This window comes from Varanus komodoensis, unplaced genomic scaffold (assembly GCF_004798865.1).
Source record: "Varanus komodoensis strain SLA01 unplaced genomic scaffold, ASM479886v1 scaffold22, whole genome shotgun sequence".
NCBI classification, from domain to species: domain Eukaryota; kingdom Metazoa; phylum Chordata; class Lepidosauria; order Squamata; family Varanidae; genus Varanus; species Varanus komodoensis.
The window spans coordinates 15,276,891-15,304,611 of record NW_025335606.1 but is presented as its reverse complement, the minus strand read 5'-3'; the positions used below and the strand labels follow the sequence as shown (position 1 = coordinate 15,304,611).

The following is a 27,721-nucleotide window of genomic DNA, read 5'->3' as shown; positions in this document are numbered from 1 at the left end:
CTTCAGGCTATACACAAAAAAATCCAAAGGCTTCTGGAGTAGTCTGTGCAAAACGCTTCACTTTCATTTTTAATCCTTGCTCCTCTTTCCTCACACTTAGCTTCTTGTGCAGATCTATTCCACTCCCAACAATCTTCTATTCACTGAATTTTTAAAAAGTTAAGAGGTAAGGGGTTGATTCTGTGTACATAGATCTGCAAAACAATGGGATTAAGGTCTTCTTCTCAACTCTGTATGTTTATTTTATAACATTTTTGCTGTGAAGAAGAGGCATGTGATCTCTGCAGACACAAATTCAGTTTTCAGAATTGTAAAACCAAGCATCTGTGATATCTTCTAGAAGGAAAAAGTTGCCCAAAACTTCTGGAAGAGCAAAACATTGTGAATGGACTGATGCAATTCATTTACCAAAAAATGTAAACATTGCATGGATATACAGCCACTTCTTCATCTTCTTCTTTACTTCCTCTTTTACCAGTTCCAGTATCAAGGGAGAGACAAAGCCACATGCTACATAATTAAAAACTAATCCTTATTTCATGATAACCTTTGGACTATAATGTATCTTAAACAGAAAACTATCTTTAGATAGATTTTTCCTCAAAAAGCTTTTTATTTTTAAAAAATCCAATTTAAATTAAAAATCCAATTTAAATTTTAAAAATCAGATTTTGATTTTTTAAAGAAACATTGATTTTTTAAAAATGATTGATTTTTATCCACTGTGTTTTCTATACTGACAGAATTCTTCATGTTATCGGGCTGTCCAAGTGCCACAGTGATTCATGCTTCCTTGTGATAACTCTGCATCATAAACTGGTGATTTCCCTAGCTCTTAGCTCCTGCACTGCCTCTTGTAGCTTAGTTTTTGTTTATTTACGTCACTGGCATACCCTAGAAACAAGGTAACTCTACAAATTACAAGCTACACATTATTCCTTATTTATTTGTAAGATTTCTAACCCACCTCTTAGCCACACAGCTCTCTGGGCAGGTTACAATAAAAATAATATAAAAACAATACAAAACAGTAAAAACATCACTATCACTAAAAACAACACTAGAACAACAATAAAAACGCATTCACCAGAATTCCACATATCATAAAAGTCATATCCCCTTCTGTTTAAAACCAGTTTAACAATTAAAATACTGATGGAATAAAAAGGTCTTTGCCTGGCACTGAAAAGAGCATAAATAAGGTGTCAGGTAAACCTCTCTGAGTAGCTCATTCCAAAGTTGATGTGCCACTCCTGAAAAGGCCCTTCTTCTGGTTGCCACCCTCCTTTTGTCCTGAGGAAGAGGCTCCCTGAGAAGAGCCTCAGAGGCAGATCTAATTGGCCAGGCAGGTTCATATAAAAAGAGGCATTCCTTTAGATACCCTGGGGTCCCAAGTCATGTAGGGCTTTAAACACTAAAGTTACCAGCTTGAATTGGGCCCAGACTCCAATTGATACCAGTGGAGATGGCAAAAGACTGGCTTTGTATGATCATATCCACCAGTCCTCATTAGCAGTCTAGCTGTCCTATTCTGAGACAAATGAAGTCTCTGAACTGTCTTCAAGGGAAACCTCATGTAAAGAGCATTGCAATAGTCCAGGCGCCAAAGTTACCAGTGCACAGATAACTGTTGCCAGGTCCTGTCTGTCCAAATATGGCCACAGCTGATAGATCAACCTCAGCTGATATAAGGTGCTCCTGGCTACCGAATCCACCTGAAATTCCAGGGACAATTCAGGGTACAGCTGCAAACCTGAACATTTAGGGGTAGTCCAACCTCATCCAGGACAAGCAAGATGTCTCCCATCTGAACAGACAATCCTCCCACCAACAGCATCTCCATCTTATCTGGATTAAATTTCAGTTTATTAGCCCTGATCCAATACGTTATAAGGCCAAACCCCAATTCAGAACATCCACTACCACACCTGCATCAAATGAAAAGGAAAAGTAGAGCTGAGTGTCATCAACATACCGACAACTCAGTGTACACCATGATGACCTCTCCCAGAGGTTTCATGTAGATGTTAAAGAGCATGGGGGATAACACATAGACCTGTGGTACTCCATGGAGTAAGTACCATGGCACAGAGCAATTAATTCCTCAGCACCACCTTCTGGCACCATCAGCCATGTAGGAGCAAAAGCAATCATTACATTACAATGTAATGCCTCCCAACTCAGCCAACCTGGGCCGAAGGATACCATGGTTGATGGTACTGAAACCTGCTAAAAGTTCCAGGAAAACCAACAGGGTTGCAGTCTCCCTGTTCTTCTCCTGGCATAGGTCATCCCACAGGGAGATCAAGGCTTTTTCTGTTCCAAATCCAAGTCTGCATCCTGAATTGATATGGATCAAGATGGTCCATTTCATCCAAAAGAGCCTGGAGTTGGCCAGTCACCAGGTGCATAAGCACCTTGCTCAGGAAGGGGATATTATCAACTTGTCTATAGCTGTTGACATCTCCTGGGTCCAAATTGGCCTTCCTCAGGAGTGGTCTAATTACAGCCTCTTTTAGCAATGCTTGGACAACTCCCTCTCTTAACAAGGTGTTCACAAACTCCAGAACCTAGGAGCAGAACCTAAACCCTCCTTACCTTGAATGTCCAGCCAAGAAGAGCAAGGTTAAGCATACAGGTAGCAGGCCAGACCAATCCAAGCACCTTAGGATCCAAGCAACACTGTCATATCCTTAGGCCTCAACAACTGAAACTCATCCAATACACTCAGACCAGATGGTGCACTGAACATCTCAGCCAATGATGTTGCATTAACCATGGAATACAACTCCAGATGCATCGGAGATATTTTACCCTCAAAGTGCTCTGCAAATTCCTCACAGTGGGCCGCTGAGGGTTTCAATGTTTCTTTTTCTGTAAAGCCTGAGGTTTATCATATAACTCCTTCCCTAGACGAGAAAACCTATAATGGCAGCAGGCCATAAAAGAGGCCCAGTTTGGGAATATTTTAATGAAGGTAAGGCAGCCATGCATGCAAATTTTACATAGAAAACCACTATTTAAATCTAGTCTTACTGACTAGTGATTTAAATCAAGATTTAAATCAAATCCACCTTGCTTTAGCCCCTAAACAATCTGGTAGTCTGGATTTGGATATAGATATCTTCACTTGCCCTTCTATACAGCAACTTATCAGGAAACCGTTTATGGGTTGTTGAGTAAAAGGGCAAGTGATGATACCTATAAATGTAAAGCTCACAATTATTTCTGAAGGACTCCTCCTTCCATATGAACTGCCCCATAATATACAATCATTACTGAAGGCCCTGTTAGACATCTCACAGCTAAAGAGGATAGGTTAAATTCCAGATATCCAAGATAGGGTCTTTTTCATAGCAGCCAAATGTGGAACTTCCATCCACAGGCAGTCTCTATTTTGCTTTCAACGGGTTATACAGACTGTTCTGTTCTATCAGGCTTTTATTATGTAATATTTTATGTCCCTTTTCAATTTTAGTTTTATGCTACTCTCAGATTTTATTGGATGGTTTCTGCTCCTGTATTTCTTGCTTTTAGGTAGATTTTAATTATATCTTTTAAAGTTGCTCTCAACTCCTGGTAGATAGATGACAGAATTTATAACATTAATAAAATAAATTTTCAGTGACTATTGATCATATATGAGTATGGAGAAACAGAATATGATCATACATACAAATAGTCCATCAAAAGTGCTTTGATTCTCTCTTACACACCAAACTAGCAATCTAGTGTAATCTAATTGCCAAGGAACTGTTTCTCTGGAGTGGGTTGAGAAGCTTACCCTCACGTTAGATCAGTGAATTCCAAGACTGTGAATTCCTCTACTTTGTAGCTGTACAACAGATCTAATCAACTGCTCTGGAACTGCTACATAGAAGACCTCATAACATCCTATGAGAGAAAATGCTACCAAGGACAACTCAGCACTCATTCCAACATTTGGTCAAGCTACCTCAACTGATACTAGCGATGTGAAAAAGGAACTTTGAATATGCATATGCATGCATATGTGTGTTCGATATGTATACATATATATCTTTAGTAATACAGTAGTGTCTTGTACTTCAAACTTAATTCATTTCAGGAGGCTGTTTGAACTCTGAATCGTTTGAAGTTTGAAGCAATGTTTCCCATTAGAAATAATGGAAAGTAAATTAATCCATTTCCAGACCCTGAACAATACTCATCATGATAATCTTAAACAGCAAATACAGATATGTATATAACCAAAAAATAAAGCAAGAGAAAGCACTGAAAACATTCAAAAAGGCATGCAATGAAAAGGACTGAAAAGGCATGAACTGAAAAGGCACTGAAAACAATCGAAAAGTCACACAGTGAAAAGGCACTGAAAACAATTGAAAACTTGGGCACACAATAGATGACGTTTCAACAGTGACTGCATTTTCACCATGCATGCAATTCGCACGTAGAAGCATCATTTGAACATCAGAACAATTTTAGCTCAATTTTAGCATTCAAACTCTGGAATCTTCGAACTGAGGGTCATTCAAAATATGAGCCACCAGTTTAATGCATCTCTGATCTAATGATCAGGCCTATGTGATTATGTCCCCCCCCCTTTTCTTTTTCTCTTTGTTCATGTTTTTGCAAAAACAACATACAAAAAGATCAGAATATGATTAACATATTGAGTATGGAGAAACGGAATGGTTTCCAACAGGCAAAGGCATCAGACAAAGATATATTTTAACTCCCTCTCTGTTCAAAGTGCATGCAGACTATATTATGCAGAAAGCTGGATTAAAATCAGATGAAGGAGTGAAAATTAGTGGAAGACCCATCAATAATTTAGGATTGGATTCTTAGTTTTAAGAATTAAAATTAAGAATCTGGATTCTTAAGAATTATTCTTAAGAATTAAGAATCTGGATTTTTAATTTTAATGAAAGGCTTGTGAAACTGGAAATAGCAGAAATTGAAAATGGAATACATAATTACTTATGGGCTAAAGAATCTATTTAAAAAGCTGTGACATCAAATAATAGCCATTTACCAATTGATGGTTTAATAAAAATTTGATATTTTATGAGAGGAAGAATCCAATTTCTCCTTTGATATCTCCAGAAGAAGCATCGCATACCATAGAAAATACTTAAGAGAAAACAATTATTGTGTAACATATGGAGACATGGTTAACCAATAAAGATGAATCAATCTTTGGCAAGAACAAAAAGATGAAGGAAAAAACACAGAATGTTTTCTCTACTATCAACTGGTTTCATGACTGAAAAAGGAAATTCAAACAGAGAAAGGTAGAAAAAGAGACCCAAAGAATTTTGAAATTACGATTAAACATCAACAAAGACTATTTATTAGGACGATTCTATAAACAATTGCTCTAGTAAGATACTGAGACTCAACAAATTAAAATATGTATGATAAGCTGAATGCAGAATTTTGAAGAAAAAATACCATCTTGACAACGGGAGGTCCTATGGAGGAATGATGTAACATTTACAGCCATTCAAGCATTAAGTGAAAATTGGTATAAGATTTTTTCAGTGGTATGTTACCCTGAAAAATATACAGAAAATGGATAAGAATTATAATGGCAAATGTTGGAAATCCAAAGAAGTAGATGGACTTTTTACCATATGTGGTGTGATAAAATTAGAAGGTTTTGAAAACAGATAAACATGGAAATGCAGAAAATCCTTAAAATCTTTTTTTATGAATAAGAATATGCTACTGTGTAATATAGTAGAGACTCTTCCAAAGAGCATGCTAGAGTATATGAGTATCATAAATATATGATAACAGTTGCAAGAGTTACAATTGCATCAAAGTCGAAAGCAGAACATTGCCCAACTACTAGTAGTAAAATAAGCTAGCAGAGTATGCAAAAATTGTGAAGTTCATTAATTATATAAATAGAAGATCTACCAAATAATTTAATGAAAAATGGAAAGCTATTATAAGCAATTTAATATTTAAGAAAACAGAATTTGTATTTATGAAAATAATAAAAAAAATAAGCAGCATATTACCAGCAGAGAGCAAACTGAAATGATTCTTGATGAAAGTGAAAGAAGCCAGTGTGGAAGCAGGACACTAACTTAATATTAAGAAAGCAAAGATCATCATTACAGAAGAAATACAGAACTGTAACTGTGAACAAACTGAAATTGTGCAAGATTTTACATACCCCAGCTCAGCCATCAACTCAAAAGAAGGCTACAGCCAAGAAATTCAAAAAAGCCTGAGACTGGAAAGGGCAGCAATTAAAGAACCAGAAATGATCATCAAGTGGAGTCTAAGGCAATGATAATCCATACTATTGTATTCCCAATTACTGTGTATGGCTGTGAAAGCTGGACAGTGAAGAAAACTGACAGAAAGAAAATTGATACCTTTGAAACAATGTGCTGGAAGAGAGCTTTGCAAATGCATTAGACCAACAGAAAGACAAACAAATGGGTCCTAGATCAAATTAAGCCAGAGCTTTCTTTAAAAACAAACATGAAAAAGCTGAGGCTGTCAGACTGTGGGCACATCGTAAGAAGACAACACACCCTGGAGAAGATCGTCATGCTAGGGAAAATCAAAGGCAGAAGGAAAAAAAAGATGACCAAATATTCATTTACCATACAAACAGTGGCTTGCAAACCAGTTTCAAACCACGATCCTGTGTTGGTCTCAAAACAAACTATGATTTGTGGCTGGCCAGGCACACATTCAGACAGAATGTTGAATCATAGAATAGTAGAGTTGGAAGGGGCCATGAAGGCCATCGAGTCCAACCCCCTGCTGTTGCAGGACACTAAGTTACACCATCCCACCCAGATGGCTGTCCAATCTAAACCGTAAGTTAGTTACACAAATCATATTTTTCTATTAAATCTGAACCGAGCTATTTACTACAAAAAATCTGAAAGTGACAATGTGGCTTAATTATATAAAGCTGCTGCCAAACTGGCTATCTTTCCTTCCTACCAAGCTAAAAAAACACCAACTCTACCTTCAAGGTAGATTATTCTCTTCATGTGCCAATCACCTAGAACATCTCATGTTTCTCAACTGGTCAGCCCTCTTAACCTAATGCCATATGACTGGAAGAATTATGCTAAGTCCATACCCACCCATCTCCTCTTGCTCACTAGAATTTCCCAGCAAACTATCTGTTCCCAATGTCTGCCTTCCTTTTCTCTGGAACCATTAGCCTTAGTATTTCACTTCTTCATCTACTAGTTCTGAATCTGATTCAATAACCTTTACCAGTTGCTTTAAAAGAGCAGGCCTCATCCATACGAATGATCTGACATCTTATTCCATGTTGGAACTGGCGACTTCAGGGGCACCGGTGATCTCCCTTCCAACACTTCCCCTAAACAGTCATTCCAAAACAATTATTTAAAGGCCCTTGTTCAAGTCAAGGCCAACATTAATACAGTATTCAGAGCTGCCCCAGACAGTCTTTTTCCAGGTGTACAGATACAATATTTTACATTTGCACTTAACAAAAGTATAACCAATAAATTTATTAATACACTAAGGAGCAAGTATAAGCTAGAACTCTAAAGCATGTGCATACTTGGTAGCAAATACATTTTCTGCTGTGTAATGTATGAATCAGGCGCATATTGGAAAGCTTGGTTTTCTTTTAATATTGCGACGCTTGCCACATTTCCCCCCATTATACAAAAAATGTTTTATTCAAAAAACTAAAACTAGTTACAGATCATTTTGTTTGGTTTTTTTTTTTTGTCCAGTGACTGGAAACACTGCCATATATCACCTACTTTACTACCAAATATAGCTACAACATCCTACAGAAAAAGAGCACTTCCAAGTTAAAAACTTTCTCAAGGCTGTAGCAACCATTTAAAACCTTCTCATTTTCCAGATGAAAGCAATCCAAAAGGTACATACAGGTCATGACACTGCTAACATCTCTAAGTCTTCTTCAACTTAGAAGCCTATTACTTAAATAGGTATAATTTAAACACACAATGGGACTGTTCACATGTCACAGAAGGAGGTTTGCCACAATCTGTGGAGATTGGTGCTGTTTTCTATTTTTTGTAAATGACCTCCTATTGTCAATGTGACATGGGACCTTGAGCCAAAAACTATCCAGTGGTTAATGCAACAAACCATCGGTTATCTGCTGGGTTGTTTAGTAGCATCATGCTATCTTTGATAAAAGTCTGTTGACAGAAACAGAAAGACTCATAGGCAGCACAAGTCCTCATGAATTGTGTGTTAAATAACCCACAATGACATGAGAACCATGTCTACTTTTTATGGTTTTTTAGGGAGAGATGAGAAATGCACTCCCTCGACGTTTTCTTCTTAAAAAAAAAGAATGAAACAGATTTACCAGATCCACATTTCCTAGGGAAAATTATCAATTAACAACGCACATACATAAATTGTGCAGAAAATATATACATTTTGAGAAAGTGGACACAATGTGGTGTTTCAGCAATTTGAAATGCTTGAAAAATGTATATGCTTAACATGTGCACATTATAAAAAATTCACATGAACTTCCAGATAGTTTTTCTGAAAAAAAGTGACTGGACTGAGCATCATACTTGTACTGAAAATGAATTCCAAGGCTGAACATGTGCTCAGCAGCATCTTGAGCACCTATGTATGCTCAAGGGTATGTCAAGGTGCAATACAGGATGAGCCACTATCTTGCACCTGATTCCAGTTAAAGGACCTCAGGATTGTACTAAAAAGAAAGTAGTTGTAATCTGAAATCTGTCCACCCCCAATTTAGATAAGAGATTCAGAACTGTAGGGAATGGGGCTACCAAGAGAATTTTTATTTATTTATTTATTTATTTATTAAAACATTTCTATGCCGCCCCTTGCCAAGGCCTCGGGGCGGCTTACAACATCAAATCGGGGGGGGGGGGAGAACACAGGAATATTAGTGGTACAGTCTGCACATGTCTATAAATCATTGTAATAAGTACAGCCAATAAACAAAATACAAATAGAAATTGTTAGAATCATATAACATTCCATAGATATGGTGTGATGTGGTACACTGCTGCAGCTATAAATGATGGGGAGCATTGTTCAGAAGAGAACATTGTTCAGAAGCATGGAGTGAGCAGGTATTTAAACACATACATTCAAAGAACATTCAAATATACTTAGAGGTTAGAAGCAAAGAACAGTAGATTCCAAAAGAAATTTGCAAGGTCTTGCATGGAAGGCTCAACATTAAGGAGGCAGAAACTGGAAGTCTCCTTGGGCATAAGGAACTAGTTGAGCAGATCTCTGAGTCAGGATCACCCTGTTATACATGAACATGAAATCTGCTGCAGATTACCACAGTTACAGTGCAATCATATATTTGTGCATTAAGAACTATACCCAATAAATCACAAATAGACTTAAGTTCCAGGAAAGCATGTATAGAATTCCTACATAAGTCTGCAAATCTATACACTCTTAGCAGAAAACAAACACCACTAAATACAATTGAATGCAATACTGAGTTTAAATATGCCTTGGGCTGCAGTGTAATTCTCTTGTTATAGGCTACTGCCTGAAAGCAACTTGGAAAAATTAGGAAAAAATCAATTATTAGGATCCAAAAAGTCCAACTTTTGTTTTACAAACCAGATATGAACATATTAAACCGTAGTGACATAAATGTAATCTATGGAGCATATGCGGAGCATGGTGTTTGTAAGGCAGTACAATCAAGAGAACTCATGTCTGACCTTCCGACAACATGCCCTAGGGTCAGTTGCCTGTTTCATATGTGGGCCTGGGCATCTTTACAACTCAAAAGCACAGCAGCTGTTCTCTGGGCTCTTTTCAGTTGAGTGATCCTGCTGCCCCCTTGTGGAAGAGAAAGCAGCAGAGAAGAAAAGGAAAGTTGCACTGCTGTTGTGCAGTATAAATTTCTCAAAAATATTTGGATGTAAGAGAACACATAGAGTGTGGACAAACAATGACAAGCTCCTTACAATTGTGAGCAAAGAGAATACCTGTATACAAGACAAAACTGAAGGAGAGAGAAGAAATCCATGTAAGGTAAAAACAGGATAAAGTGCATTGTGCAAAAATATATGGAACAATCTTTACAACATGAATGTAGTATTTCATGGAAGGGGAGGGGACAGAGAGAACAAGAGCCAAAATACAACTGCCTCTTCTATTAAGTATATAATTACAGCCTCAATATAGATATTAAAACAGAATATCATACATATGACTGCACTACCATAACTGTTTCTACAGTCCTTCAGCGTGAAAAGTTCTACTAACATAGCATCACACAAATCACTAATGATTTCAAAATGACAGTATCATTCAAATTAATTTTAACACTGGACATTAAATACTAAATACTAACAACAGCCACTGTACTTTCCCATGTAATTCATTAAAATATTACATCGCTTCATCTTTCCATACTTTCTACTTAAAGAATCAAGGAACTTAAACTTCTGCTAAAAGAATCAACAAACTATGACTACACTTTTAGAATGTCTTCCTTCTACACTAAAATTCATGTTCAATGAACTCTAGTCAAAAGAAAGTTTGCTCAAACAAAGGCTGCAACCACACGCACAAATACCTGTCCATCTGAATTCTTTGGGTACACATGCCCAGTCACATATTTTAAAGGATCTTTAAAAGGCTCATTCCTCTTGAAGTCATATTAGACTTGCATCTCAATACAAAATGTAGTTAAAGCTGTTTGGCTAAAAACAATTATAGTCAAATGAAGAAGGTTTCTTTTAAATGAAACCACTTTTCAAAGTATCTTCATATTTAAAATACCACATCTATCCAAACACAACCATGCCCATAGACTAATATAATTTTCTGTTTTTTGCAACATTCATATGTTTAAAATCCCTCACAAAAACTCAAGATATTAGTCAAAGACTGATCAGCCCTTAAAACACAAGAATTAAATTTAAAGTTTGAATAACTTGTCTGCTGCAACTATCTAAACTGATTTCATTTACTTTTTCACAAATGTCTGATACTCTAAAATTATTTTATTTAAAGCATTTTGATACCTCTCTTCATTGCAAAAATCACAAGTTAGCATAATATGGAGGCAATGAGGTACACACAATTCACAATTCAAAATATGCTACTGTGAGTTGTATAATGTTGTGTCCCATGACAATTATATCTTACTGAACTATCTTTGGTAGAAAATTGCATTCTATACTATTATATTACCATTTCCCTTAAAAAAAGTTTTTCCTGTTAATTCATAATCACGCAGAACTATGACCAATTATATATTTTTAGTAGTTTAGGGTTTAAATTTTTAATTTAGTATTCAAAGTGGTGATGTGTAATGTAAATGTATATTTGCTATGCATTCAAACATCCACTTTCTTGCACAGATGGTGTTTGAACAACACAGTTTAATCCAATCATTCCATAATTTTTCAATTGTGATTCAGGAAGGAAGGACTGCCTTCTTCCTTCCCTCAATGCACTGCACATGGATGGCCAAAATTGGTCCCCTGCTTTGCAGGGCAGGAGGAGTGCAGAGTCAATCATCAGCTCCACATTCATAAAAGCATAAAGAAATGCCATGCTTGAATAGACCAGTGTTCCATCCAGTCCACTCACATGGTGGCAAACCAGCTGTCCACAGGGTCCCACGTAGAAAACAGGGCTAGTAGCCACTGTTAGGTTTCTTCTCCATGAATACACCAATTACCCTTTCAATGCCATCTTAATTGGCATTAAAATAATGAGTAGTCCATCACTACTTGTGACAACAAATTCCATAGTTTTAACTATGTGCCTACCAATCAGTTTCATGGGATGCCCTAGCATTACGTCAAAGGGAGAAAAATGTCTACCTCTCTACTTTATCCTTGCAGAAATGCCTAACTTTTAACACATCTATAATATCTTCCCTTGCTGCATTTTCTCTAATCAAGAAAATTCCAGTTGTTCTATAGGATTCACAGGGGAGTTGGCTCCAACCCCTTCATCATTTTTGTTGTCCTTCTCTGCACTTTTTCTGACTCAAAAATGTCTTTTTCCACGTGCAGTGAACATAACAGTAAACTATAATGCAAGTGCAATCACATCAAAGATTTCTATAAGGAGTACAATTCTGGAGGTTATATTTCCAATTCCTATCCTAAGTATGCCTAACATGGAGTTTTCCTTTTTCACAGCAGAAAGTCAACATTTTCATTGAGCTATCTGCTGCACACGAAGCTCACTTTCTAGATCCTTTGCTAGGTCCTATTCATGTATACTTGAAGTTGTACATGGATGAATGGATACTTGTACATTCAACATTTGCTTATGCCGAACAACATTTGCCATTTTGATTTCCATTCTCCCTGCTTTGGAGCTCATTATTTCTTTCTTTATTTATTTAGGAGACTTCTATGCCGCCCCATTCGCCGAAGCCTCAGGGCGGCTCACATCCATGAATAAACTTCCATAGAATAATATAAATTAACAGTATAAATTAAGTCACCCTGGCCAAAGAATAAAATGAATAAATACTATTAACAATTAAAATGACATTAGAATAAAAAGGTCTTCGCCTGCAGCCGAAAAACAAATAACGACGGCGCCAGGCAGACCTCTCTGGGGGCGCATGCCATAGATTGGGCACCAATGCAAAGAAAGCCCTCCTTCGAGTACTCACCCTCCTAATTTCCTTCACGGAGGGTTCCCGGAGAAGGGCCTCTCCCGCAGATTTCAAGGGGCGGGCGGGCGGGCATATATGGACGTAAGCACTCCTTCAGGTAACCAGGACCCAAGCCGTTTAGGGCTTTATAGGTCATCACCAACACCTTGAATTGGGCCCGGACTTCAATGGGAAGCCAGTGAAGCTGACGGAGGACTGGAGTCATGTGAACATAACACCCAGTCCCCGTCAGCAGCCTAGCAGCTCTATTTTGCACCAATTGAAGTATCTGGACCGTCTTTAAGGGTGGCACCACGTAGAGCGCGTTACAGACGTCAAGGCGGGAAGTCACCAATGCGTGTGTCACTGTCGCCAGGCAGTCGTACTCCAGGTAGCGGCGCAGCTGATGGATCAGCCAAAGCTGAAGGAACGCGCTCCTCGCCACTGCTGTCACCTGAGCTTCCAGTGAAAGCTCTGGGTCGAGGAGCACTCCCAAATTGCGGACCTTGTCCCTAAGAGGAAGTGCAACCCCATTCAGGACTAGGTTCAATTCACCCTCCCCGAAGCCCGCTCCGCCAACCAGCAGGACCTCCGTCTTGTCTGGATTGAGCTTCAGTTTAATGGCCCTCATCCAGCCCATTACCTCGGCCAGGCACCGGTTCAGCACAGCCACTGCCTCACCTGGATTGGTGGAAAACGAGAGGTAGAGTTGGGTATCATCAGCGTACTGATGATTCCGCAGCCCACACCTCCTGATGACCTCTCCTAGCGGTTTCATGTAGACGTTATACAGCAAAGGGGACAAAATGGGGACATTACAACACCTTTCCCCTTCATGGATCACTGCCTTGTCGTGCTGAAAGGGCTTGTGTAGCTCAATGAAGCTATGAACTATGCCGTGCAGGGCCACCCAAGACGGACAGGTCATAGCAGAGAGCTCTGACAAGACGTGATCCACTGGAGAAGGAAATGGCAACCCACTCCAGTATCCTTGCCATGAAAACCCCATGGACAGTACCGAAAGGTGAAAAGATATGATGCCGGAAGATGAACCTCTCAGGTCGGTAGGTGGCCAATATGCTGCTGGGGAAGAGCAGAGGGCTAGTACTAGTAGCGCCAGAAAGAATGAAGCAACTGAGTCAAAGCCGAAAGGACACTCAGTTGCAGATGTATCTGGTGGTGAAAGGAAAGTCCGATGCTGCAAAGATTTATACTCCATAGGAACCTGGAATGTAAGATCCATGAATCAAGGCAAACTGGATGTGGTCAAACAAGAGATGACAAGACTGAACATCGACATCTTAGGAATCAGTGAACTAAAATGGACAGGAATGGGTGAATTTAATTCAGATGACCATACTACTGCAGGCAAGAATCCCTCAGAAGAAATGGAGTAGCCTTCATAGTCAATAAAAGAGTAGGAAAAGCAGTACTGGGATACAATCTCCAAAATGACAGCATGATCTCAGTTCGATTCCAAGGCAAACCATTCAACATCACAGTAGTCCAAGTCTATGCCCCAACCCCTGGTGCAGAAGAGGCTGAAGTTGACTGGTTCTATGAAACCCTACAACACCTTCAAGAATTAACACCAAAAAATGATGTCCTTATCATCATGGGGGATTGGAATGCTAAAGTAGGAAGCCAAAAGGTAACCGGAATAACAGGCAAGTTTGGCCTTGGAGTACAAAATGAAGCAGGCCACAGGCTGGTAGAATTTTGTCAAGAGAATACAATGGTCTTAGCAAATGCTCTTTTCCAACAACCCAAGAGACGACTCTACACATGGACATCACCAGACAGTCAACACAGAAATCAGATTGACTATGTGCTCTGCAGCCAAAGATGGAGAAGCTCGATACAGTCAGTAAAAACAAGACCAGACAGGAGGTGACTGTGGCTCAGATTATGAGCTTCTTGTTGCAAAATTTAGGCTTAAATTGAAGAAAGAAGGGAAAAGCACTAGGCCACTGAGGTATGACCTAAATCATATCCCTGATGAATATACAGTAGAGGTGACATAGATTTAAGGGATTAGTTCTGATAGACAGAGTGCCTGAAGAACTATGGACAGAGGTTTGCAACATTGTACAAGAGGTAGCAACTAAAACCATCCCAAAGAAAAAGAAATGCAAGAAAGCAAAATGGCTGTCTGAGGAAGCTTTACAAACAGCTGAGGAAAGAAGGCAAGCGAAAGGCAAGGAGAAAGATACACCTAACTGAATGCAGAAGTCCAGAGAATAGCTAGAAGAGATAAGAAGGCCTTCTTCAATGAACAATGCAAACAGAAGAAAACAATAGAATAGGGAGGACCAGAGATCTCATCAAGAAAACTGGAGATATGAAGGGAACGTTTCATGCAAAGATGGGCATGATAAAGGACCAAAATGGCAAGGACCTCACAGAGGCAGAAGAGATTCAGAAGAGGTAGCAAGATTACACAGAAGAACTATACAAGAAAGAGCTTAACATCCCTGATAACCACGATGGGGTGGTCACTGACCTCGAGCCAGACATCCTGGAATGTGAAGTCAAATGGGCCTTAGGAAGTCTGAGCAACAACAAAGCTAGTGGAGGTGACAGTATTCCAGCTGAGCTATTCTAAATCCTAAAAGACGATGCATTAAAAGTGCTACACTCAATATGCCAGCAAACTTGGAAAACTTAACAGTGGCCACAGGATTGGAAAAGGTCAGTTTACATTCCAATTCCAAAGAAGGGCAATGCCAAAGAATGTTCAAACTACCGCACCACTGCACTCATTTCACATGCTAGCAAAGTTATGCTCAAAATCCTACAAGCTAAGCTCCAGCAGTATGTGGACCGAGAACTATTTAACTTATATGCAGAGCTCATTATGAGAAAGGCGGGGCTAGATGAATCACACATTGGAATTAAGATTATCGGGAGAAATATCAACAACCTCAGATATGCAGATAATACCATTCTAATGGCAGAAAGTGAAGAGAAACTAAAGGGCCTCTTGATGTGGGTGAAAGAGCGCAAAAGTTCGCTTGAAACTCAACATTAAGAAAACTAAGACAGTAGGTAATAAGGGGGAATTTTTCTTTAAAAAGGGGACATTAAAGGCACAATCCAAGTAGGATGCCCCTAATTTACCCAGTTTGAAAGATTAGGGGCATCCTATGCAGGGTGAGAGGAATCAGTAAGCACATAGAACTGGGGTGGCCAAACTGAGGCTCAGAAACTGCATGCAGCTCTTTGAGTTTTTTTATTTTATATATATTTAGAAAGCTTCTATGCTGCCCCATTCACCAAAGCCTCGGGGCGGTTATAAATAATAACAATATAAAAACAATATAATATAATTGGAGACGTCCTGGCCAGAAAAATAAAATAAATAAATAATATTAACAATTAAAATGGTGTTTAAATAAAAAGGTCTTCGCCTGGCGCCGAAAAACAAATAACGATGGCGCCAGGTGGAACTCTCTGGGGAGCGCATTCCATAGATTGGGCGCCACCACAGAGAAAGCCCTCCTCCGAATACATACCCTCCTAATATCCTTCACGGAGGGTTCCCGGAGAAGGGCCTCTCCTGCTGATCTCAAGGGGTGGGCAGGCACACATTCCAATCATGACAAATTATTGCTTTTAAGGTTCATGTCCAAGTCTCCTACTAGAGTCCATCTGTTCATTGGTCCACAGTTGAGCATGCCTGTATATAATTTCATACCAACATTAAAAATTCACTTCTCAGTTCTGCAGCTCTTTAGGATATATATCTTTGTTCTCAATTATACTAGTCTTATAAGAATTGGAAAAAGCATATTTGACTCATGCCTTAAAAAGTACATATACAGTTTTGCTTACATAATCCATTTGTTTGTAACAAATCTGTTCTGCCTGAAATATTTTGAGATGATATTCTAATTTTCTTGCATCTCCTCTTTAGCAAAGTAACCAATGCTCCTGTAGGAATAGTAAATAAAAAATCCAAACAAAACCAAGGAAAGAGGACTCCATTGTTGCATTTATTTATATTTAAATGAGTGCTTGTTATACTTATTAGTATCTTCTAAAACCAGAAATTCTTTAGTACTCATTTGCTCCCAAAATTCAATGTTGTGCCTTAAACCTGGAAATTCATTCATTCATATGCCACCTATAACTGTCAAAGGCCTTCCTAGGTGGTTTACAAGTAACAACATATTAAAATCTATTTAAACAGTTAAAAACACAACATCAATACAACAATTATAATATATTTAAAAGGCCACCAGCACTCATAAGGGCTAAGTATTATTTTTTTAAGGTATTCTTTGGTGCTGAAAAGAAAATACAGATGGCGCCAAGCAAATTTATCTTGGGAGGGAGTTCCAGAGATGGGGAGCAGCAATAGAAAAGGTCCTTTGGCTATTTGCCAACCTTTTCATCTTCCTGAAGGATAGCTCTCACAGAAGGGTCTCTTGTGCTGATTTTGTCAGATATCCAGTGTTATTTCCAGGCTTAAATAAACTAGTGGAAAGGAAAGGAGAGAGAGGGAGCTTCCACTGTAGTAGGTTCATTGTGTTTAGATATTATTTTTCTTTAAGTATTTATTAACACATCTGTACCACTACCCCACACAAAGAACATACTTGTTAAGGCAGTTGAGGAGAGGAAGTAATCCATTTAAATTTTTCAAATGGGGGCAGGTGAGGTAAATAACAACAATGGCTAAGTGCGTATAGAGAGCATTCATGTTTAAAAAAGGGAGAATACTGAGGGAATATCTGGCCGAATAGCAGAAAATGACTAACAATTACAAAATAAGTGTTTACTTTTATTTATTTTTCGATTTATATCCTGCCTTTTTCCTACAAAGAGCTCAAGGCAGCTTACATCTCCTCCTCCATCTTATCCCCACAACAACAACCCTGTGAGGTAGGTTGGGCTGAGAGTCTGTGACTGGCCCAAAGTCACCCAGTTGGCTCCATGGCTGAGCAGGGACTAGAACCCAGATCGTTTGAATCCCAGTTCCATGCTCTTAACCACTACACCACACTAGCTCTCCACATCTCTAGTCAAAAAACTGTAGGTAACTGAATGGAAACAGATTACAGGCTCCTGCCGGATATAGTACAGAACAGCCCTGGTCTAAAATGATCAATAGTTTGATTCTACATAAGGTGGTTTCTTACATGTAACACTAAAAGAAAGAGATGTGTTTCAAAACTTGAGATACATTTACAAAGATATCTATCTGCTTTGAAGTCTGATCCACACACATCAGGGCTCAGAAACTGACAGCACATAAGCAAAATTCATAAGAAACCCACCAATTCAAATAAAGGCAGGGGGAGCCTTTCACTTAGCTGTATCAGGAAACTGAAGGTAGCTTAGTTAGTCACTATAGTTGCAGCTTTAATTTTATAGCCTATTCACGATGACAGGAAGAGTTGAAAGCTACAGGGGTAATCGGATGATCTCAAAAGCCACCATTCACATGCATCCCTAATTCTATCACTCTCCTCCCAAATTAAGCTAACATAAAGTTAGTTATAAAGTTAAAGAAGCAGGTGTGACTGCTCCCCGCCCTCTGAAAGGCATATTACACGTTTCTGGAACGATAGTATATGTCACACTGGGGCAGCATAAATTCCCATCCTGCTGCAAGTAAACAATAGGAGCTGAGAGCAAAAATATTTCATTTACAGCTACCTAAAGGTTGACCTCACTATAGAGAAAATAATTTTGAAACTTGGCACCAGATAGCAACTAAATACGCCTGCAAACTCACCAGAGGAAGCACTAAATCACAGAGCCCAGATGAGACATGCAAGTTACACAAAATCCAGTAGAGTTAACTCCAGAGTGATTTGCACTGATGGAAAAAAAACTTAACCAACTTGGGATATTATAATATCTTGCTGTATAGACTTAAAAACATCCCATTACTAACTGCATTGCTTTCATAGGCTTTGGGGATATCCTTCAAATGCAAGCACTAACTGTCACCAACATCATCCTTAGAAAGAATTGGAATGAATGTGAGCTGCTCGTTCAGACTGCTTCTACTGATCCTGGTGTTTCAAATTGTGTGCAGCAAAAATATTTGGAAAGATGCTCAATTACTACCTCAGAGTTCTCTTCCATATGCATAGAACATCAATCTACAATAAGCCCATAACCAGAAATGAAATGTTTTAGTTCTGCCTGGTGCTATACTCAAATATTCTTCATGCTTAAAGAAGACAGAGACAAAATTCCTACCTGTGCAATGCTCACTGTTAGATTGGACCTCATTTTAGAAAAGATTCCTTTTTTTTTAAATGAAATGAGACTGAGTTGGGCTTCTCTGTAATTTTTTCAGTTACATTTACATGCAATGTGGTACCCGTGTTCACTGTTTCTAATTGGTTCAACATGCACATCTCTCACATCTCAGTGGTTCTGAGCAACCCTATTTGGATTGAATCCAGGGGGGTGCATGTGTGGGTGGGATGTTTGTCTGTCTGTCTGTCTGTATGCCTGCCCTGATCTTGTTCTCCAGAATCATAGCATGCCTCTGTGACTTAATTGGTTGTACGACTTAGCATCATCATTCACAACAATTCTTTGTTTTAATAAAGTTTTAAGATTGTAAGCTGTAAGTCATCTAATTTTTAAATAATGAAATACAGATCCACTCAATATATCTATTAATCTTCCATGTTTTGCAAGCTACAGACCTGTTAACTCTTCCCCAAACTTGCTTTTACGTAGTATCTTAAACACATTCAGAACCTTAAGACTTGGCTCAGCACATGTACACATGCACACATCTGTACTGAAGCACACAAGCACTGGATCCACACTGATTTTCCTTGATACCCTTCTCACACTGCCAGCACCATCATAAATGAAGTGGAACACAGCAAGAAAGAAGGATTTTTCATTGGTGAAAATTGACTTACAGAATCCTCCCCTCAGAGAAAATTGTCTAGTAACTACATTATAATATTTTCACTACCAGTTTAAGAGTTTGATTCTTGGAAAAATGATGTGGCTGCTAGACAGTGTCAGAAGGTCCACAGGTTATTTTGGATGCCTAGATTCAAATTTAGAGACAGTGTTCAGACCATGGAGTTGGAAACTGGAGCTCTAACATCCTGCCCCTGACTCCTTGCAGTTGGTGTAGAAAAGATCATTATCACCTGCTCTTAGATGTCAGAAAAATTACCTTAGAGAAGGTCAAAAGTAGGCATGCAGAGGAGAAGAAACTACAGAGAACAGGATATGAGTTATCCTGAAGTCTTCACAACCTCCTTCCCTTCCTCTTTGAGACACTGTCAGTAAACAGGCAAGTTGGGGGGGGGGGGAGGATGGGCAAATGAACATTGTCTCTATCAATTCTCCTGCCCTGCATAGGTTGAACTCTCAAGTTCAGAGGCTGACGATCTTCACTCTACAACTGTAGCCTAAGGGCATTTTAAATTACTTTTTTTTTAAAAAAAAGTCTATTTGGAAAACAAGATTATTTTTGATTATTGCAGCCAAGTTATCCATTATTCTGCCAGATTTGGTTCTGAAATTGTAGTTGAATTTGAAAAGTTCATTCTTTCTATTTCTAAAATAACTGTAATTTCTTACTGTGAACTATCACAGGTTATATACAGGGAGAAATATATCAGAAGATTTTTCTTTAAGGCCCTTTCTCCAAGTTCTCTCCCTTTGCAAAGGGGACATCTGATGACCCAGAGAGAGGGATTTTTATTCTTATTCTGGTGCTTTGCTTGTGGAATTTTTTTCCACAAGTAAGGTTGCCTATGTTAACAGTTGAAATCTTTTTAGCACCAGGCAAAGGATCTTTTTATTTATGCAGGATTAAATTTTATTCATTCTGGGCTGGTTCTAAATCTGTTAAAATGCTGTTTCCTGTTGAAGTCTTACTGCATTGTTCTAGCTATATTTTAACTTTTAAGGTATTTTATTAGTATTATTATTTGTATGAGATATCCTACAAATGGGCACAGTAAAGGAAGCATTATTCTTTTAGCATTTAAAAATTAAACCTTTTTTAAAACATGGTGTGTCTCCAACCCAGGCTTATGTATTCCTTTTTTAAAAAATGAAATAAAGTCATTTGACCAGCTACCAAGAGGAACTGGACTGTAGTTCTTTAAATTCAAATTCCCACTTCCTACTTGGAAGTTATATCTGTTAATCCCAGTTTTGTCAAACTTTATTTCCACTGCTTGCAAAAAACTTGAGCAAAAACAGGGAGACCTGATTAAGTCTGAACATATCATGAAACACTTGTGTTCTTATTAACAGCATGTCCTCCCTCAACAGGTTTACCAGCCCCATCCCAAAAAAAAGCAAAGGGGTAACAGTCCCCCACTGTTAACATTCCAAAGAGCTAAGGAATATTATTATAATAAAAATGTGCATCACCGCTGCCACTTGGATAAGACATAGTAGTGTTCTTAACTAATAGGAAACAGAGTTTAAATTTCTCCAGTAGCTGCTTTTTAGGATCATAAACACAGATTTGTGGAAGTTGCCTATCTGAACATTTTTCTAAAACTGAAGAAAGCAGTTAAACAAAATAGAGCAAGAGCTTCTCAATGACAATTTCAAATCATTTAGCAAGCTAAATACAAAAGTATCTATAACATGTTTGTTTTTCAAAAACATACACATGGCTTACCAGTGCTGTTGGAAGCAGTTCTCTTCAGCCAAACATCCCCAGGCCACCACTATGAATGACTGAGGCAGGCAACCACACTGAAGCCATGGGTATCACACTACTCAGATAGTTTCTAACTGATACTGAAATGGATGAGAGCCAGTGGGATTAGGGATTATTTTCATCAGAATGTTGCACTGGGTAATCTGGCTTCTTGTGTGTGGTCTCTGGGTATCTCATATATGGGCTCTGTGCCTGCATGGACCCCAGGGTGGATAAAAATCAATGTTTTTTAAAAAATTGATTTTAAAAATTTAAATTGGATTTTTTAAAATTAGCATGTTTTTGAGGGAAAAAATCTGTCCAGAGATACTTTCCTATTTAAGATATATTATACCCCAAAGGTTATGTATGCATATTATGTAAAAACCCATGATTTAAAACTAGTCTTACCAACTACTGACTTAAATCATGACTTATATCCATATGACCCTGTTTCCAGGAAAATTCAGTAGCTAACAGCATTTTGGAGGAAACCCTTCCCCACCCCTACATCCATATATGAAGAGGCTCCCATTATTTTTCTCCATTCTTCTACTACTACCTAGGGGCCTCAGGAAGTTCTTTTGCTATTCTCCTCAGAGGATTCTTTCTCCTTTATTAATTTTTCTCCACTGATTTTTCTAAGCAACCTTTTCGCATCCTATCATTTTTGGACCCCTCACCCTACCTGCCTGTGTGGCAGGTGATAATGTCAGATACTTGAGTACTGTTGATCTTCCAGAGAGGTTACAGGATCGCGTTTGATGCCCTTCCACCTGTTGGTACTGTGTACGAAACACCTGTGTTTCCAACACTGTTAGATCAGATTCACTCCTGTCTTCCTCACTTCATCTGTTCACCATGGGTTCTTCTCATGCTCTTTTATGGTACCAAAACAGGATGAAGGGATGAGAAACCTTATGGCATGTGCTCCGCTCTTTATAGTACCATGGGGGAGGGGTGCGGAGTTCCTGCCAAAATACGTTAAAGCTTTTGTATTCTATCCGGCAACAGGCACTGCACAGGCGCAGCACCCATTATGTGTGATGCACAGAGACCATGAAGAAGAACCTTAACTTTTTCATTTCCCCCCCAAAATTCCAGATGTTTACTTTATAGGGAATTCTGCCAGTTCTCCAACAAGAGAATTGGTTTGCATCTATTGACATCAAGGATACCTATTTCTATATTTTGATAGTGACCTTTCATAGATGTTTTCTTTATTTTCAAGTAGGGCAAGAATCAGTCTGCACCACACACAACTTATAGGTAGACTGGATCTTTGTTTACATTCAGAAAATCTGTTCTTTTCCCTTCCCAGCCTATTCTTTTCATTGGGGTGCATAGTACACAAAAGCAGCAGTGTATCTCCCAGAACCCAGGGATCTTTTACCTCAATGAGTAGAGTTGTACCAGGTTGACTCCATTAGTGTAGATTTGGGACTGCTGTGTCACCTGAACAAGCCATTCATATCTCCAGGACCTATAACATATTTGCAGCAAGAGGAGTCTTGAAAAACGCGAGTGGCAGATGAACCCGGAGACTCTACACAACATCCTTGAGTCTTGGGCACTCCAACAGTAGAGCTCTTTGTCACATGGGACAATGCTGTCTGCCAGTGGCTAACAGCCTGGCATAAAAACTGAATACATATAAAAATAGAAAATAGAGTTGGAAGGAGCCTAGAGGGCCATCAAATCCAACATCCTGCTCAAAGTAGTACTCCAGGTTAAAGCATCCCTGACAGATAGCTGTCCACTTATCTCTTAAGTATCTCAAATGTGGGAGACACTGCAACCTCCCTAAATATTTGGTTCCATTGCCATACTGCTCTAAAAGTCAGGATTTTTTTCCTGATGACCAGTTGGAATCTGGCTTCCTGAAAATTAAGCCCAGTGTTCCCATGTCCTGTTCTCTGAAATGAGTGAGAAGAGATCCTGGCCTTCCTCTGTGTGACAGCCTTTAATGTATTTGAAAGGTGCAATCATATCTCCCTCTCAGTCTTCTCTAGGCTAAATATGCCTAGTTCTTTTACTCTTTCCTCATAGGGTTTTATTTTCAGGCCCTGACTATCCTTGTCACAGAAAATTAAATGTGGCTTCAAGAGTTGCTTAGAAGAGTAAAAATGAGGAACTGGCAAAGAAGAAAAATCTCCTGAGCTTCTTAAAGCTAGCAGGATCATGGAAGACAAGGAGCCTGTCATACCTTTTCCAACCTTCCCAGGTTTTTACCAATAAGTTTGCTAGATGAAGAAAGAGTCATTTGGGTTTTATTTTTAGTTTATACTGTTGTTTAAACTTTTATGTTGCATGTTTATTTTGTAGTATTTTATGGTTTTAATTGTTGTGAACCACCTAGAGACATTCAGCTCTTGGGGCAGAATAGAACTGCAATAAACGAATGAAGGCCCTACTGACTCTGTGTCTATAAGGTGCACTACCCTCCCCCAGTAGCATACTTTAAAATACATTAATATAGCTCTAAAGATCATAAAATGAAGACAACACTGATTTATTTTGGCAGTTTTCAGCCCAGAGTAAAGGAGGAAAACTACACTGAATCTTTAAGTACCCATGACCTGGTGCTGTTTAGGAGAAAACATCATCCTCTATACAATTTATTTTATCTAGATGATCTTTCCTTCCAAAATACTGCATTTGTTCCTCTTAAAAGCAGCCAATTTCAGTCAGGTTACTAGCATCAAGTACTGAAGAAAAGGTGTCTGTGTAGTACAGAAGATATTATAATAAAAATACTACTAATACCTAAGGCAACTTATAGTAAAAACAAGATTAGCATCAAATTCTGTTCTCATTTTCATCTGATACAGCCTCTGCACTCAGATGTCTGTTTCAAAAAAAGATATATATTTTTTCAAGAAAAAAATAACTTTTCTTCTGCAGATACAGAATTCCTTCATTCAGTGCTCTTTCTATTTTGAACAAATGTGTCTTATTTGCTCACAAATTATGAATCTATGCAACAAAATTGCTTATTTTTGAAAACCCCTATTGCCAGAACTGTTACTTAAAATTTCAAACCTAAATTTTCACATAATTAAACTTTGAGAAACACAGGAGAAACTCTTGAGAAAATCAACAACACAAAATGTCATAGAGCTTTTCTTTAACCTGATGACTCAGCTACCAGTTATATTTAAAACCAGCAAAGTGACTGTCATCATGAAAAGCGTATGTATGTGCCTGCATAAATCAAAGGCTGCACACACAACTGAACAAAAGGTTGCACTGGTTTGTTCAGGACTAAGCCTCCCACAATGGTTTCAGATCTTACCAACACAGAACACTGGAAACGAGAGTTGATTTTTTTTCTCCTGTCAAGCATTCTGAGAACATGTCTATATTAATGTATCAATACTAGGATTCTTATTTGAATAGAACTAACATTTGAAAACAGGTCCTAATCCTGCCAATCTATTATTGCTATTTTTAAAAGCCATGAGAACAGAATTGGAAACAAATTAGAATTAGAAACAAAAAGAGACCAATGCTAAAGTTGGCACTTGGAAAGTAGTATTAGGATACCGTAGAATTAACCTGCATCGCTAGTTCCAGAAGCCTAGGGCTAAAAATTATATACACACAATAAAAAGTTAATTTTACTAAGTAAGATATAAGCATCAACACAAAAGTCAACCATTCATCTACTTCCACCCATGTAGTTCTAGGCATGATCACTAATGGAATGCAGCAGAACAGTCAATTAAAGCAGAATTTGGATGATACTGATAAATAATGGCTGACAGAAACACTGCTGACCTATACACCACAATGTCTTAGGTGTATGACACAACCTTAGTAAGAGCCTATGAACAAAGAGGTCTGAAAAAAAAAATCATTCAAGTTAAGGGATTCTTAAAAAAAAAAAAAAAAGGAATAGTTTTTCATCTTGAATGTCATTACCCTGTAGAATTTTCTGCCGCAGATTGCTGAAAAGTGGTAATACAGTACATTTTAAAAGATATATTCCAAAAACAGTATGAACAGTTGCCAAAGAGAAACAGGGAATGTTATGTCTCTCAAAATGTTTTGTTTATTGTGTTTTGTCGGTGCTGTGGCACAATTGGGCGGTATACAAATGTTTAAAATCATCACCATCACCATCACCATTATCATAATCTTGGACAAGTTCCCTCATAAGGAACTTGTGGCCCTCCAGATACTTTTGGACAAAAATTCCCATTATTCCTGACAAATAGTCATACTGGATGAGGCTACAGGTTCCTCACGCCTGTCCTAAGGACATGAGTGATTGAAACATAAGAACATAAGCAAAGCCATGCTAGATCAGACCAAAGTTCCATCCAGACCAGCACTCTGTACACAAAGTAGCAAACCAGCTGCCCATAGGCTCTCTCAAGCAAGATGGGTACAAGACCTCCTCCTGACCAAGCTACTCAGCAGCTGGTATATGCAGGCATGCCACCTCTGGTAAAGGAGGTAGCACTTGGCCAACAAGACTAATAGTCACTGATAGCCTCCTCCCTCATGAATCTGTCCAATTCCCTTTTAAAGCCATCCGAAATGGTGGCCATCACCACTTTCCATGGCAGTGAATTATGTACTTAAACTATACAGTTTATTGCAAAGTACTTCCTTTTATCTGTCCTAAAAATCCCACCGATCAATTTCATGGGATGACCCTTGGTTTCAGTGTTATGGAGGAGGAAGAAAAATGTATCTCTCTACTTTCTCCATGCCATCAAAGTGAAAACTTAAAAGGAATTCTTATCAGTATCCAGTCCTGCTTAATGTTCATATAACACATTCCAGCAGATACCTGTCCAAATTCCTTCAAGTATATTAGAAAGCAAATCCAATAATAACCCTGGGAAAGCTGATAATTTTAATCTTATATTTGTAAACCAATGTATTTTTTGTACTTTGTATTTAATGGTAATTTATTATGTGCTATTGTATTTCATTGTATTTTATCGTGTTGTAAGCCGCCCCGAGGTTTCGGCAAGGGGCGGCATAGACATATAATAATAATAATAATAATAATAATAATAATAATAATAATAATAATACCAAGCCTGAGTCTTCCCATTACATCTTGTCCTTTCCATATAACCATATACAACTTTGTTCTCTCCTTTAAGGTACTGAAAGCCATTCATTCATTCAATTTCTATCTACCCTAACCCTACTGAAAGCCATTTATTTATTTGATCGATTGATTTCTATCTACCCTAACCCTAACCCTTTGCCAGAATGGCTCTCAGGACAGGTTACAAAGTGTATCGTAAGACAGCAAATGCATTATAAAATAAGTATTATTTAACAAATACAACAGTAATAAAATCACAACAATCTGTAATAAAATCACAGCACTTTCAGAATGCTGTACTCCCTATTCTTTCCAAATAATCTTTGTCATAGGCTAAATATAACTAATGTCTTCTATATTTTCTCACATATTTGTAGCTCCTCCTTGGAATACTTTCTTGCAAAAACTTTGGCACCCAGTGTACTCCAAAACAAATTCTTATATTCCAAGACAGCTAATTCAACATGCCAGAATTCCAAAAAAGGCAGATTAACAGGTATTTTAATAGCTAGGAAATGAATATACTTGCAGTAGCTACTTCAATAATTCAAGTATCATTTAAATGCATGACTGTGTATGCTGTGCAAATGAAAGCAAAAGCTCAACAAACAATAGTTAGCATGATGAATTCATTTCTTGATAAAGTCAGAGCTGACTTAACTTTTATAGGAAAAAGGGGTTTTCATGACATTATCCATCTATATGCAAACCCAGGTATAACACATTTTTAAAAGGACGGAAGGGAAAACATTTCCTGACTGTGTGGCTTCTGATTACCAACACAAGAATAATTCGAAGTTTAAAAATACCAATTATAATTTTTAACATGTTTAAACTTGAAGTGGTATACAATGTCAAATACTTTGATACTCTGCTCTGGAACATGGCTAGTCCCTGGGTAACAAACATCCAGGTTACAAACAACTCATACAAACAACTTGAATGCTTGGACTGCCATAAACCCTACATGCAGGGCTTTTTTTGTCATAGAACGCACCGGAACAGGGTTCCGGCACCTTTTTTTGGCAGATTTTTCCAAGTGATTTTGAATCGCCCTGTCGGGCGTAGCAGGTCGGCAGCAAAAATCATTAAAATAGTGCATGAGGGCTGCTTGTGTGTCCGCGCTGATTGTGAGGGCGCTGCTTGGTTTGGCTTTGGTCGTGTGGTTGCGCACTGAGTGCTTACTGCCGGCGGCGACCATTATGTTTATGTGTGTGTAGAGTGACTGGCTACATGCAAAAGGTAAATAAGTTCTTTATTTCAAAAAAGTTGGTGAACTGAAAATCCTTTTTAGTGTAAAAGTGCGACCCCAAGACATGAGTTCTGGCACTTTTTTTTTTTTTTTTTTTTTTTACAAAAAAAGCACTGC

The 27,721-nt window shown here is 38.3% G+C and overlaps 1 protein-coding gene across 3 annotated transcripts in view; it reads right to left on the bottom strand.

Annotated features, from left to right (window-relative positions):
* The window catches only part of NIPBL (NIPBL cohesin loading factor), a 193,773-nt gene that overhangs the window by 140,363 nt on the left and 25,689 nt on the right, over window positions 1-27,721 (bottom strand). The gene's annotated exons all lie outside the window — the stretch shown is intronic.